The sequence below is a fragment of the Amblyraja radiata genome, chromosome 6 (genome assembly GCF_010909765.2).
Source record: "Amblyraja radiata isolate CabotCenter1 chromosome 6, sAmbRad1.1.pri, whole genome shotgun sequence".
Taxonomy (NCBI): domain Eukaryota; kingdom Metazoa; phylum Chordata; class Chondrichthyes; order Rajiformes; family Rajidae; genus Amblyraja; species Amblyraja radiata.
In genome coordinates, this window is record NC_045961.1 from 75,102,212 (window position 1) to 75,117,835 (window position 15,624).

Sequence of the window (15,624 nt, forward strand, 5' to 3'; positions counted from 1 at the left end):
AATAAATCTTTGTATTGATTATTTATATAATGTGAGGCCATTCAATTTACTTGTTGATTAAATGGTTATGGAGGGAGATTAAGCAAATATACAATGAATCATTGATAGCTGGACTAGGGTTATTGCAGCTGTGGCATATCCTGTAACTCAAAGCATCCCAGTAATTTTTCAAGTGCTTCTGCTTTTCTAAGAACTGCTCAGGTCAAATACTGTGGACCCTGCAGATTTTCTATGCAGTTATCCGAAGACAAGTTAATGTCCAGATACATTTTTAGGGAGAGCAGCTACAATATAAATCTAATAATCCACTCCCCATTGTTCAGAAATCTGGGTGGTTTGACATCTGGCTCATTGCATGCAGTTTCCTACGCTCCCTATAAATGCACTGAGACCTAATTTCCTGTGTCTCCTTTAAATACAGCAGGGTTCTGCTTCCTGTGCTCCTTTTAAACCCTTTGGGTTCATAGGAAGAATGCAATATCAAAATACAGCCACGCAATATCAAAAAATACTAAGCGAATTAAAACGCATTTAAATAAAATCCAATAATATAGAAAATCTTCAGTCCGGCACCATCAAATTTATGTGGGTGTCGGATTGCAGTAAACCCTCGTTATAAAGGACCATGGGGGGGGGGGGGGGGGTAATGTTGTCTATTATTACTGATTGTCCATTATAACCGAGTCAGGTATTATCATTGCATGTAGTTGAAACAAAGATCTGCAGGTGATGGTTAATACACAAAAGAGACACAAAGTGCTGGAGGAACTGAAGGGGTTAGGCAGCTTCACTGGAGAACATGGATAAGTGACGTCGGGACCCTTCTTCAGTTTGCTGAGTTAATCCAGCGCTATGTGGCGTTTCCCATTAAAACGAGGCCCCGATGCCGCTGGTCTGCACCAGTGTTCCCTTCTCCACTGGTTCACGTGCCTGTTGTTGCGGCTGTGTTTTTACGTTGACAGTAACAAACAGCAGCAGGTGAGAGGGGATGAAGCCCCAGGGTGACCGAGTACATCCTGTCGGCGGTGGCAGCCTAAGGAAGGCGCTGTCCCCAGGGACTACAATGTGAGTTGCAACAGCCAATTTACAGGACCATGTGGTGGGTGAAGAAAGGCTCACTGGTGTACCTAGCAAGTTGGGGTTGGGTCGGAAGCTGGGGCTCTAAACAGCCGGGGAGATGGTGGGACAGGGGGTGGCTTCAGCAGGTCCGTCCGCTCTATCCAAAATCTGTTATTAAAGGAGTCCTTTAATACGAGGGTTTACTGTATTACTCTTTCACTGCACCGAAACTCTGTGGTCAATGCAAAACACGTAAGATGTGGGACTGAAATACCTTGCATCTAACGGGTTGTCAGTGTTTTAGGAACGTCATCTGTTCTGTTTTAATTGTCACACTTTTGACACTGGCAAGTTTTATAGATGCGCACTTTTGCAAGATTTGCAAAGAAAACAAGATCTTGATTTGGAACTTCAGTGATTGCATGGTGAAAGGAAAAAATGTGTTGCTGCAACACTTTACTTTTGGACGGTTCTGGTTCTCTCATATTGAATGGCCATGATCATATTGAATGGCGGTGCTGGCCTAAAGGGACAAATGCCTACTCCTGCACCTATTTTTCTATGTTTCTATGTATCTAGCACTTTTAGTTTTTATGACTCACTTAGACATACTGTATCATTAAATCAAAATGAAACAAGTCTCCCATGCAACATTTTCATATTGTTTAGCTCTTTGTTCATATGACTTTAGTTTAGTTTAGAGATACAGCGCAGAAACAGGCCCGTCAGTCCACCAAGTCAACCAAGTCTGCGCCGACCAGCAAGCCTGCACTATCCAACACACTAGGACAAATTTACAATTTTTTAAATTGAAGTTAATTAAACTACAAACCAGTACTGCTTTGGAGTGTGGCAGTAAACCTGGGAACCCAGAGAAAGCCCACGGGGTCACGGGGAGAATGTACAAATTTCGTACAGACAGCACCCGTGGTTAGGATCGAACCGGGGTCTCTGGCGCTGCAAGGCAGCAACTCTGTCCCTGAGCCACCATGTTGCCGACTTGCAAGGATGTAGCCACTGTTTTTGTTTTGCATTGAAACAATCAATGGGCAAAGATGCCACACCAACAGCATTGCAGCATGAGTGGCAATCAATTGGCAATGGGATCGTGAGTGAAAAATTGTATACGAGTGCTGACCCAATGGAGAGATTGTGCGTCATTATGCTTTTAGTGTCCAGCTGTGCTCTTTCACATATAAACAAATTCAATTCTGTTGATTTAGCTGGTAAACATTGGTTTTCCATCTTCAGAATTGTTTGGAGAATGTAGTTTGGCATCTTTATATTCCCCAAAAGTAATTAACTGTGATGGAGGGGAACAGGGGTTCTAACATTACTGTAAATTGGCCAGATTGTGCTTGCTCTGATCTGCCACTTTCCCCAGCTTTTCCTTGCTTTTCCTGGAGTAAGCCCTGGCTGCTGTGACGTTGCCAGAAGGTGGAATAGGCTGCGAGCAGCAGCGAGGCCTTGGGCCGCGCATCCAGAAGCCTTGCCACAAGCGGTCTTTTGACAGCTTGCTGTTGTCAAGTCAAGTCAAATTTATTGCCATAGGTACAGGTACAATGGAAATCACATGCATATGGAATCAGTCAACACTCAAAAATACCTCCATAAATTATACATCAATTACACGTTCTTAATGCAAGACATGAAAAATAGAAATAAAAGGACAATGGAAAAAAAAAAACAAGACAAAGGGTAAAGCTCAATTAGAAAAACAAACAAGTGCACAGTGGTGCAAGAGAAGGACCATAGTATTCCACTGCTGAATTGTGCACACTGGGTCAAGAAACTGATAGTTGTAGGAAAGTTGCTGTTCCTGAACCTGGTGGTGCATCTCCTGCCTGATGGTAGCAGTGAGAAGCAGACATGGCTCAGATGGTGGAGCCTTGATGATTGATGTTGCTTTCTTAAGGCAATGTCTCATGCAGATGCTTAGGATGGAAGCGAGCACTGTGTTGTGAAGGACTGGGCTGAGTCCCCGACTTGGTGCTGCAGTCTCTTACTTTCCTGTGCATTGGAATTGGCGTACCAGGCCTGTCAGGATACTTTCCACTGTACATCTGTAGAGATATTTGGTGCCAAATCATCTAAGGCTGTTTGAACTGTTACCAAAAGTCTTTTAACAAAATGTTAAATTGTGTATATTGTCCTTCCAATTGATGGCTTCCAAGGAGAGTGGCAGTGGAGCTCAGAAAATATTTTTATCTCTCAGGAAGACAGCCTTCATTCGCCCAAAACCTCTCATCCACCAGAGACCTTTCCCTAGCCTGTCCCGGTTGGTACCACTCATGTTCAGCTTGTGTGGTCCACAGAGCAGTTTGAGTTTTATCCACTAAAGCCATCCGTTGCTTCCATCGAAGATCATCAGCTCTGCCCCTGCCCTATTTCAGCCACTGGGGAAGCACTGGTTGAGGCACCTCTCATAGCTACAAAAGGTATGCACTTGGGTGAAAACAAATTACCTGCTAGAAATCTCAAGATTCAAGATTAAATTTAATTTAAGCCCTCTCGTCGGGATGATCGAAACTCCGGCGTCGGGACGGATCGGAAAACTCCGTGGCATGGAGCTCCCGAGTCGGCCGCTTCTTACCGGAGGCGGCTGCTTCAACGGTGTTAAAGTCCACAGGCCCCGCAGTCGGAGCTCCAACACTGGCGATCCTCTGCAAAAGAGCCTAGGCTCCGCGATGGTAAGTCCGCGCCACACCCGCGGCTTGAAGGTCCGGGCCGGTCTCCAGGAAAGGCCGCACCACTCCACGTTATAGTCCGCGTAGGGAAGACGGAGATGCAACACAGAGAGAATTCGCACCTCCGTCAAGGTAAGTGACTGAAAAATATTTCCCCAGATTTCCCCCGCACCACATCAAACATCCCAAGAAACATTAAAACAAACATTCAAGACACACTTAAAATAATAAAAACAGAGAAGGGACAAGACAGACTGCTGGAAAGGCTGGGATTTCATATTAGAACAGGCTGCATCTGTGGAGAGAAAGAGAGAGAATATAGGGGCTGTCCCACTGCAGCGACCTAATTGGCGAGTTTAGAAGATTTTGCCCTCGACACATACTCGCAGCATGGTTGACACGAGGTCCTAGGAGGTCTTTGTAACTCTCCTTCATGCTCGAGAGTAGTCCCCGCATACTCGAGGCCTCAGCTAGGTCGTGGCATATTTTTCAACATGCTGAAAAATGCCTGTGAGTAAAAAAAGGTCGCCATGGAAAAAATCAATATTTTTTTTACTCGTAGGTTTAGTCGAAGTTAGTCGTAGTAGGTCGGCATGTTATTCGTAGGTAAGCGAGGGTAGTCGAAGGTAATCAAAGGTAGTCGTAGATAGTCTTCAACATAGTTGAAGGGAGGTCGAAGGAGATCATCTTCACTCTCCACTATTCGGTGTCCAATTTTCCCGAAGCTAGTCGAAGCTAGTCTTCAACACAGTCGAAGGATGTTAAAGGAGGTCTTCTACATAGTCGAAGGAGGTCTTCAACATGACATTTTTTCAAACTCTCCTAAATTCGCCAATTAGGTCGCTGCAGTGGCTCAGCCCCTTTAACCTTTCTTCAGGAAAAAGACCCTTTATCAGAAATGGGATGGGGGGGAAAACGTTTGTTTTCAGTTGAAGAGAGAGTGGGGTTTGGATGTAAAGAAAAAATATTTCTAATAGGTGTTGTTCAGGGTTGCAATAGCAATAAGATGTTGATAAAGCATTTTAGTTGATAGGCTAATGGAGGCAGTTAGAGAAAGCCAACATATATATAAAAACTGAAATGCAGATCATGGCTGAAGGAGCTGTTTGGTAGATGAGACTGTGTTAGTACAGAAAGTAAAGATGACTTAGTAATTCCAGACAAATATATGAGGGTGGCTAGTTCACTCCTGCGTACAATATGGTATTATTTCATTTGTAACTTTGGTTCAGTGTGTTCACTTAATTTATATGTTTATTTCTGCATTGTGACCATGGTGCTAAATTGAGTGATTTTTCTGGGCAATTTTAGAGGGAAATTAAGGATCATATTCTAAGTGTCCCAATAGAGCAGACCAAGTGTGGATGGCAGCTTTCCTTCCCAAAAGAGGCACAAGTAAACCCATTGTTTTGTTGAAAACTAACAACCCAGGAATTCTGCATCTCCATTACCGAACCCAGGTTTTTAATCCAGACGGATTTAATTTAACTATTTTCAATTACGTTCCTCAACTCTCAGTCGTCCAGGTTCTCCAGATACCAGTCCAATGACTTCATTACTGCACCACCATATTAAACACTAATAACTACATCTGCTATAGATGCCATTTTGAAGAGCTGGAGCATTGTTGGCACTGAAATATTGCTGATACAATCCTAACTTATTTCCAGGAATAGGACTGTGGAACTGATTGTGGAATTTGGTAGGGGAAGGATAAGGACTCACAATCCTGTTCATATCAATGGGACGAGGGTCAATAACTTCAAATTCCTGGGCGTGCATATTTCCGAAGATCTTTCCTGGACCCAGCACACCGATGCAATTATAAAGACTCTATATCAGCGACTCTACTACCTGAGAAGATTACGGAGTTTCGGCATGTCAAAGAGGATTATCTTAAACTTCTACAGGTGCACGGTAGGGAGCATTCTGAATGGTTGCATCGTGGCCTGGTTCGGCAACTTGAACATCCAGGAACGAAAAAAAGTTGTGACCACTGCCCAGTCCATCACCGGCTTTGACCTCCCCACCGTCGAAGGGATTTATCATAGTCGCTGCCTCAAAAAGGCAGCCAAAATCATCAAGGACCATACCATCCTGGCCACACACTCATCTCACCATTGCCATCAGGAAGAAAGTACAGGAGCCTGAAAACTGTAACGTCCAGGTTCAGGAACAGCTTCTTCCCTACAGCCATCAGGCTATTAAACACAACAACGAATAAGCTCTGATCTCTGGACTGCAAAAGACTATATTATTATTGCATTATCTATGTTATTTATTGAACTTTTTTTTTTTTTTCCTTCCCCTGTTATGTACTATGTTTACACATTCACATATTCTGTTGTGCTGCAGTAAATAAGAATTTCATTGTCCCATCTGGGATATATGACAATAAAACACTCTTGACTCTTAACTGTGCACTGCCATGTAATTTGTTGCTGATCTCTCTATCTGAGAATTTGAAGGTAGAGCCCTGGAGGAACCTATAGGAGCGGCATGGTGGCGCAGCGGTAGAGTTGCTGTCATATAGCGCCAGAGACCCGTGTTTGATCCTGACTATGGGTGCAGTCTGTACGGATTTGTACATTCTCCCCCTGACCTGGGTGGGTTTTGCCCAGGTGCTCTGGTTTCCTCCCACACTCCAAAGACGTATAGATTGGTAGGTTAATTGGCTTTGGTAAAATTGTATATTGCCCATAGTGATTCAAGATTCAAGAACGTTTATTGTCATGTCCCAGATAGGACAATGAAATTCTTGCTTTGCTTCAGCACAACAGAATATAGAAGGCATAATATATAATATAATATAGAATAATATAGTGTGTCTAGGATAATGCAGGTGTGGGGGGATCGCTGGTTGGCACAAACTCAGGAAGCTGAAAGGCCTGCTTCTGCACTGTATCTCTAACTAAACTAAACTAAACTACAGCAATTTGCCATTCATATCGATTCCTGACAGGATTGAGTACAGTTCACAAATTTGTGTACGCTATTCCCATTTTGCTGATAAGCAGGTCACTGATTTCACTGCAAACCTGGAAGATTTGTAGAGCTGTATTGAGGGAATTAATAATGGTCTAAAAGCTTTTGGATAGAAAACAGGCCAAGTGTTGTGCTGCTACCAACATATTATAGACGAGTTTGTTATCTGCATGTGATCAGAATCTGTCAGCAGTCCTTGATTTGTTGCTAATGTACTCTGTGGTAGGTAACTAACGTAGAGGTGACTTTCCTAAATCTCTTCCAAGATTCAAAATCTTCACAATAATTACGACATTGCTGCCTTTAAAGGGAAATCTCAAAATATTTCTGGCAGCGAGCAGATCCCCAGATTTCTGGTTGAATTCTTCTTGGAGATGAATTTGATTTGTATTAATATTATCACGGGTCTCTGTTGGAATATGGCTTTCAACACTCTGTCTGATTGGAGGTGATTCTAGACAAATATATTCTGCTTGCCTTTATAAAGTCAGGCTGTCATTAACTAAGTCAATTGTTGAGAGCAGTGAGTTTGCATTTGCGATAAATGGCTATCGTCATTTGGACATTTCAATGTGATTATGTAATGTATTATTGGCTCAATAGCCTCAGCACAGTGAATAATATACATGGCTCATATACAACTGGATATCTACCCTTTTAGGAATTGTACTTGTTCTCTTAACACTGCTACAAATATTTCTGTGTAGAACTGAGCAGAACCAATTTGCCTGTGTGGGTGTAAACACACAGTAGAAAGGTTGTCTGCTCTTTTGTCCACTAAAGCAATTTGTTGGTTTTCCATAGCCTCTCACTAAGTGAATGGGTGTAAAAGATACTGAGGCACAGTTGTACACTGAGGCACAGTGTCATGGGTAAGTGAGGGGATAGAGTCAGGATAAAGGCATTTGATGTGTAGGAAGGAACTGCAGAAGGTGCACAAAATTGCTGGAGGAACTCAGCGGGTGCAGCAGCATCTATGGAGCGAAGGAAATAGGCGACGTTTCGGGCCGAAACCCTTCTTCAGACTGCAGATGCTGGTTTAAACTGAAGATAGAGACAAAAGATAGAGACAAAAGCTGGAGTAACTCAGCGGGTCAGACAGCATCCCTGGACAAAGGGAATAGGTGACCTTTTGGGTTGAGATCCTTTTTCAGACTGAGAGTCAGGGCAAAGACTTCATTCTCTCAGTCTGAAGAAGGGTCTAGGGTTGCCAACTTTCTCACTCCCAAATAAGAGACAAAAGGTCAAAATACAGGACAAATTCCCAACGGAAATTCGTTAACCAACTCGGCCGTGGCTGGGTGAATGATGAGTTGGCCCGGGTGCTGGACTGCACACAAAGCCCAGCCGGCGGGCCAGCTGACGAGTTTTGGCCCGCGCGACATTGCGCGCAAAGTCCGACAGCCCATCCAACTCATGAACCGATGATCGGCCATGGGAAGGAGGGGTGGTGGTGTCGGCGGTAAGTGAAGGTCCGAAGGTTGGATAGCTGGCCGGGCTGCCGACCGACGGGGCCACGGGCGAGGTGCTGCTGCTGCACTCCATTGCTGCACTCCGTCGGGACGGGTGAGGCGCGGCCGGACGAGGCGCTCTGACCCAACAGTCCCCTCGACCCGAGTAGTAGCAGTCAAATACAGGACAAGGGCGATCCCATACGGGACAAACCAATTTAGCCCAAAATATGGGATGTCCCGGCTAATACGGGACAGTTGGTAACACTGTCCGTAACGTCACCTATCGTTTTCTCCATAGATACTGTCTGACCAGCTGAGTTACTCCAGCCTTTTACGTCTACCTAAAGGCACTTGGTGTGCTTTTGGTAAAGCCCAAAACGGCCATCAGTTGCACCATATTTATGGAGGGCACCTATAAATAAAGAGAATGGCTTCAAAAGTTAAGGGAACAAATATAGGTAAAAATAAATAAATTATGTAAAGGACAACATTTCTACATTTTCAATGGATTTAGATATAAATGCTTTTGCCTTAATCAGGGCAGAGACATTTAATTGCTTTAGAGATATGCTTCAGTCTGACTGGAAGTGTTGCTCTGTTGGAAGATGTCTTTGAGGTAAGAAACTTATCAAGTCCTCACTTGGATCATTGTATACCTGTAGGCTAAACAGTCTGTCAAACTTGTTTCATCATGGTGGGGAGTAAAATATTCCATTATTTCTCTGAAGTAATTCATCGGGAGCTTTTCCATCGTCCTGCTCAATAGTTTTCCTTCAACCAACACCAATAAAATGAATGGATCTAGAAGTTGTGTGCGAACTGTCAATTCTATCTCAACAGCGTAAAACTACGATCTGCTTCTTGCACTACCATGGACTTGCTTTTTGTTCTGATTGTCTGCTTGCGCTAATATCTTGCCTTCTTCAAGACATTTTATGTGTAATTCATATATAATTTATATATAATTTGTTTTTGTGTATTTGTCTGAGTCTATGCGCTTGTGATGCTGTTGTTAGCATTAATTTTCATTGTACCTGTACCTCAACAATAGACATTAAACTCGCTTGACATATTGTTAAATGCCTGATCAATAAGGCGTGTGATCAGATATTTAATGCACGTGTTACATTGCATTGATTTTGGGTACACTTTATAAGTGACATGGAGATGTCCAGGCACACATATGGGGTGATAAACATGTTCAATACAATTCCCACTCCACTTTGTCAGAATAACTGCACATATGTGTGGCGTCCACGTGCTTGGGGCACCTAGGAAATTTCATTGTATCTGTACTCACTTCTAAATTTGTCAAAAGCCTGGTCATTAAATGCGATTAGATACTTAATGTGCATATTACATTGCACAATGCTTTGATTCTTGATACACTGTACTTGCTTATACATGGGGATGTGTAGGAAATTTTGAAGTCTGTTAAGTGTAATTAATTTAAAGGGACCGGTCAGACCATGGTGTACTGGATATAATAATAGAAAATACAAGAAACATTCAGCAGATCAGGCAGCACCTGAGGAAAGCAAAAAGCACACGGTTACCTTGTAAGGTTGGAGACCCTTGGTCAGAATTCCACTGCATTTAGTGTTAAGACATGTAACAGTGGTTCAGGTCTGAGAACTTGGCAAGAAGCAGGGGGGAAAAACAAGTTGTGATAAAGAGCCTCAGACTCTGATGCTGCAAGACTTGCTAAATGTTAACAGCATTTTCTGTTTATGATTCTCTTATTAGATGTTCTAGGTGAAAGCATCCTAGGTTAAGATCTGTTTATTGCAGTGCAGTATGCTTCATACATTACCTGGTTAAAATGCAGTGAAAACTGCTGCTGGAAATGTTTGGAAGATTTTCTAAGCAAAGATAGTAAATGTTTGGTGAACACCTGCAGTACTATGAACCCAATATTAGATCTTCCTTTGGAGGGACCTGAACAGGCACTCGCAGTGGGGAAAGCTATTTACGTGTGCTGGCATCTTATTGAACAAGAATGCAGCAGACCTTTCTTTTTGGAATGGGAGGAATTGGAGGATTAATACCTAGACAAAGGGAAAAAAGAGAATCCCATCTGCTGACCTCCCCACTCCCTGCCCCCACTGCCCTATATTCCATCCTTTCGTTTCAGACTTTGCCGACGCTTTGTGTAAAAGTACACATGACCAGAGCAGATTGAGTGCAAGAATGCAATTGCAGGCTGGGGAATGAGTCAGAGCTAAATAAATTATTAATTGATTGAAAAGGGTATACATTTTATGTACTGCCTTATCTTGGCCCCGGGACAGAGTGAGATTATCCTTTCAGTCCACCTGCCATTCAAGAAAAGACTTGCTTCACAAAGTTTAATAATGTGTCCTTGTGCTGATGATTTCATTCCTATTTATAGTGTTTTCTAGTCTCGCATGGGAGTTAATCACTGCTCTGGTTTCCCCGGCTTTAGAGAGTGCAATTACTTTTTGCAAAATCGCAGTGTCCTGGGAGCCAGAGGGACCAATTGACAATGTGCTCAAACAGCACAAATCGACCTGGTGTATGTGCATTAAAACCTTCGCAGGATGGGGGTTCTGATCTGTATCATTCATTTGATGGATTTGATCTGTATCATTCAGCACATACACTTTCACATCTATGTGTTTATTCACTGTGGGCAAATGCAATAATTAGTTGCATCTCTGATTCTGGGGTCTTGAGAGGGTCTGTAGTGGCTTACTTTTATTTAAAAAAAAGAACACAAAGTGCTGGAGTAACTCAGCAGCTCAGGCACCATCTCTGGAGAACACTGATAGGTGACGTTTTGGGTCAGGACCCTTCTTCAGACTGATTGGAGGCGGAGGGAAAGAAAGCTGGTAGAGAGGAGAGAAGAGGCAAGGCAAAGTGTGGCAGGTAATTGGTGGACACAGGCAAGGGGTGGGGTGGGGGGGGGGGGGGGGGGGGGGGTGGTAGGGTTTGATAGGCATCCAGGTGGGGCACTGGGAACAAAGGGGGAGAGAAAAGAGATGGGAGGTGTGGGAGAGAACTTGCATCTAAAATTGGAGAATTCTATCTTCATACCATTGGGATGCAAGCTACCCAGGCGGATATGCTTGGGTAGCTTGCTATCCAATTATCTGTCCAAATGTTTTTAAATGTTGTTATAGAACCTGCCTCAATTAACTTCTCTGGCAGTCAATTCCATAAACCCACCACCTTTTGTGTGAAAAAGTTGTCTCTCAGGTTCCTATTAATTCTGTCCCCTTAAACCTATGTCCTCTAGTTCTTGATTCCTCCACTCTGGGTAAAAGTCTCAGGGCAGTCACCCTCTCTACTCCCCTCATGATTTTATGTACCTCAATAAGATCACACCTCAGCCTCTTGCACTCCAAGAAATGAATTCCTAGCATACCTAACTGCTGCCTTTAGCTGAGGCCATTGAGTCCTGGCAATATCCTCGTAAATCTTCTCTGCACTCTTTCCAGCTTGCAGCCTGTGTGTTGTATAACTGTAACATAATGTCTCAACTTCTTTTGTGAGAACCCTGACTGATGAAGACCAATGCAATAAAAACCTTCTTGAATATCCTATCTCCTGTGATGCCACTTTCAGGTGTACTTGTACTCCTTGATCCCTCGACTCTACAACACTCCCCAGGGCCCTGCCATTCACTGTGAAGGTATGTGGCACAATTAGCCACCCTCCAGTCTTCTGGCATCTCGACTGTGTTTAATGATGAGTCATAAAACTCTGCCAGGGCTCCTGCAATTTCTTCCCACATTGAACCAGAGCAAATTTCGAAGACATGGACGCCATTCATTGATACATTACAAGCATAGTATGGTGCAACACAATTTTGGAATTAAATCGAATTACGAGTTGGGTGATGGGTGGGGAGAGATACGAAGCAGGTATATCATCACCGTTTGTTTTTCTTTCGGTTTTTGTCATTTTATTTCTCTACGCCTTTCTTATTTCTTTTACTTACTCACTCTTCAGCTACACTAATTTGTTGATCTACGGTTTCTGTTCTTGCACATTCACTTTCTCTCTCTTGCTTTTTCTCTCTTCTTCTTTCTCATCTTTAGCTAAAAATTAAAATTGAAGCTGTACAATAACTGTATTATGTCATATGCCGCTGTTTATATTTTCGCACACAGCTTCTCATAAATAATAAATAAATAAATAAATAAATAAATACATTTCTTCCCTGAGAAGCTGCTTGGAGGAGAAGCTGCTGGTGTCCTTCTACCGCTGCTCCATCGAGAGTGTGCTGGCGTACTGTATAACCACATGGTATGCCAGCTGCTCTGCAGCGGACAGGAGAGCCCTTCAAAGGGTCATCAACACCGCACAAAAAATCACTGGCTGCCCACTGCCCTCCCTGAAGGACATCTTCAGCTCTCGCTGCCTTGGCAGGGCAGCCAACATCCTGAAGGACCCTTCCCACCCTGGACACAACCTGTTCCACCTGCTGCCCTCTGGCAGACGGTACAGGTCTTTCAAAACTCGCACAAACAGACTCAGAGACAGCTTCTACCCCATAGCCATACGTGAACTTAACAATGCAAAATAAGAAATAACACTCACATTCAACTGAATGGTTCTACCTCAGCTGCTATTGTTATTTATCTGTAATTGTTTTTTATATGTATATATTTTTACCTTTTCTTATATATTTAAAATTGCTCTTGTGAATCGCTCCGTGGGATTGACTTTTAAATTTCGTTGTACCATGTGCAATGACAATAAAGAGATTCATTCATTCATTCACATTGTCTTTGGATATATCTGATCAGGCCCTGGATCTTTATCTACCTTCATACAATAGACAATAGGTGCAGGAGTAGGCCATTCGGCCCTTTGAGCCAGCACTGCCATTCACTGTGATCATGGCTGATCATCCACAATCAGTATCCCGTTCCTGCCTTCTCCCCATGTCCGTTGACTCCAATATCTTTAAGAGCTCTATCTAACTCTCTCTTGAAAGCATCCAGAGAATTGGCCTCCACTGCCCTCTGAGGCAGGGAATTCCCCAGATTCACAACTCTTTGGGTGAAAATGTTTTTTCTCATCTCCATTCTAAATGGCCTATCCCTTATTCTTAAATTGTGGCCCCTGGTTCTGGACTCCTGCCTCTAGCGTGTCTAATCCCTTAATAATCATATTTGTTTCAATAAGATTCCCTCTCATCCTACTAAATTCCAGTGTACACAAGCCCAGTTGCTCCATTCTTTCAACATATGACAGACCCGCCATCCTGTGAATTAACCTTGTGAACCTACGCTACACTCCCTCAATTGCAAGAATGTCCTTCCTCAAACTACGCCTTAGGACATCAAGCACCTCTTCGACTATAATACCTACTGTCCTCAAGATATCTCCATTAACGGTCCCAAGTTTCCCATTCTTCATGTTGGCATCCATCTCACTACTATCCCTCTCTGTCATGTAATGGTGAATCTAGCTCTCTGGGTCGACGTTATTTGTGAGCCAAATTATGTGAAATGATTTTGATGCAAATACATGATTTGTGGAGTCTAAATATATCTAATATTGTCATTACAATGTCTATCTGACAACATTGGCATGGTCAGGACTTGCATATAGATGGTTCCCACAACATGGAAAATCACGGTGAGCCACCTAATTGCAGCAAAGTAAAGTTCATCTGGTTCTTTTCCAAGTCTTTCTCCTTCACTGGATTCATGACTTTTCCAGTTTTAAGAGAATGACCTTTAATCTATAGAGATCTAAAAGCACCAATAATAATTTGACTATTCTCAATGCCTTTAAAGGGATGACAGTATAATCATTACTTTATCCTGAGACTTAATCTATTGATTTACAGTTCACATCCACAGTGGATGAGTTCAAAATCCACCGAGTGAATTTAAATTGAATATATCCGGCATTTAACTAAAGCTGGTGCTATTAACACTGGGTGTGAAACTGCTGGGTTGTCCTAAAAATAACCTGGTTACCTAAAGCACTTTATGAACACAAACCTGCCAAGTTGAATGGAGCTCCAATGATACTCAAGAATCATCTGAAATTTCCTGGTTTATCATATTTTGTCTCTAAGCTTCCATTTAATTAGTATTTTCTGTATTTATGTGTGGGTGACATACATCCCAACAGCAGTGCACTTTAGAAATCCTAAAAATGTAAATGACACTAGAGCAATGCAAATTGATTATTTTCTCTTGTTCCTGTCGCTTGGAGCTCCTTGATAGTGTCATAGAGTTATCTAGCACAGAAATGGGCCAACACATCCATGCCAACTGTGAAACCTAATTAACACTAATCCCATCCCTGCATTAGGCATGTGTCCCTCTACATCTTACCTATCTAAGTACTTGTCCAAATGTATTTTAAACACAATAATTGTGTCTACCTTTACTTTCTTTGACAGCTCTTTTCATATAAACCCCCTTAATCTATTTGGTAAAACTTGCCCCTCTGGTAAATCTTCTTCCCTCTAACTTTAAACCTATGCCATCTATTTTTAGACTTCCATATCCCAGGAAAAATACACTATCTATGCCTCTTATTATGTTGTAAACCTCTGTAGGGTCACTCCTCAGCCTCCTCCATTCCCGTGAGAATAAACCATGTAAATCCAATCTCTATAAGCAAAGCCATTCATTCCAGACAACACCCTGGTCAATCCCTTCTGCACTCTTTCACTGTAATGTGGTGATTAGGATTGGTCATTCCTGTAGTGTCTGTAGACTTACAGGAATAGTCTGTATTCCTGTAGACTTCACTACCCTAGCTACATTCGGCATCATTTTTGGGGAGCTATGAATTGGACCCCGAGGTCCCACTGTATATCAAGACTCCCAAATCCCCTGCCATTTACTGCTTATGTCCTGATGGTATTTGATCTCACAAAATGCACTACCTCACACTTGTCTAGAATAAATTCCATCTGCCAACACTCCCCCAACATTCCAACTGATCTCTGTTCCTCTACATCACTTCGTAATCTTCTTCACTGTTTACTAAACCATTAATTTCTGTGTCATCAACAAACTTACTGATCTGACAAGCAACAATGTTCCCAGGATCAATCCCTGTAGTACACCGCTGTTTACTGACTTCTCGACAGAAAAATGGCTCTTGATCAATACCCTCTGCCTCCTATCAGCAGAGCAATTTGGGATCTAGTTTGCCAACACATCTTGAATCCCATTGCTCTAAACTTCTGGGTATAGATCTTTATCAAAAACCATGCTGAACTCCATGTTAGACACCTGTATTAGTCAAAAATCCATGTGTATGGGCGATTCTCTTGATGTGCTCTGGCTGAGGTGAGAGTGACAAATAAACTTGACTTGACTTGACTTGACTTGAGTGAAAACTCACCCTGCCCATTAACATTCACTATGACACCAGCCCAATGGATGCCACTTACCTAAAGCACTGCAGTTACTGAGTATATCTAACAAACTCACTAC

General features: G+C 42.7%; 1 protein-coding gene across 2 annotated transcripts in view; it reads left to right on the forward strand.

Moving 5' to 3' along the window:
* The window catches only part of tbc1d4 (TBC1 domain family member 4), a 226,236-nt gene that overhangs the window by 38,703 nt on the left and 171,909 nt on the right, over positions 1–15,624 (forward strand). The gene's annotated exons all lie outside the window — the stretch shown is intronic.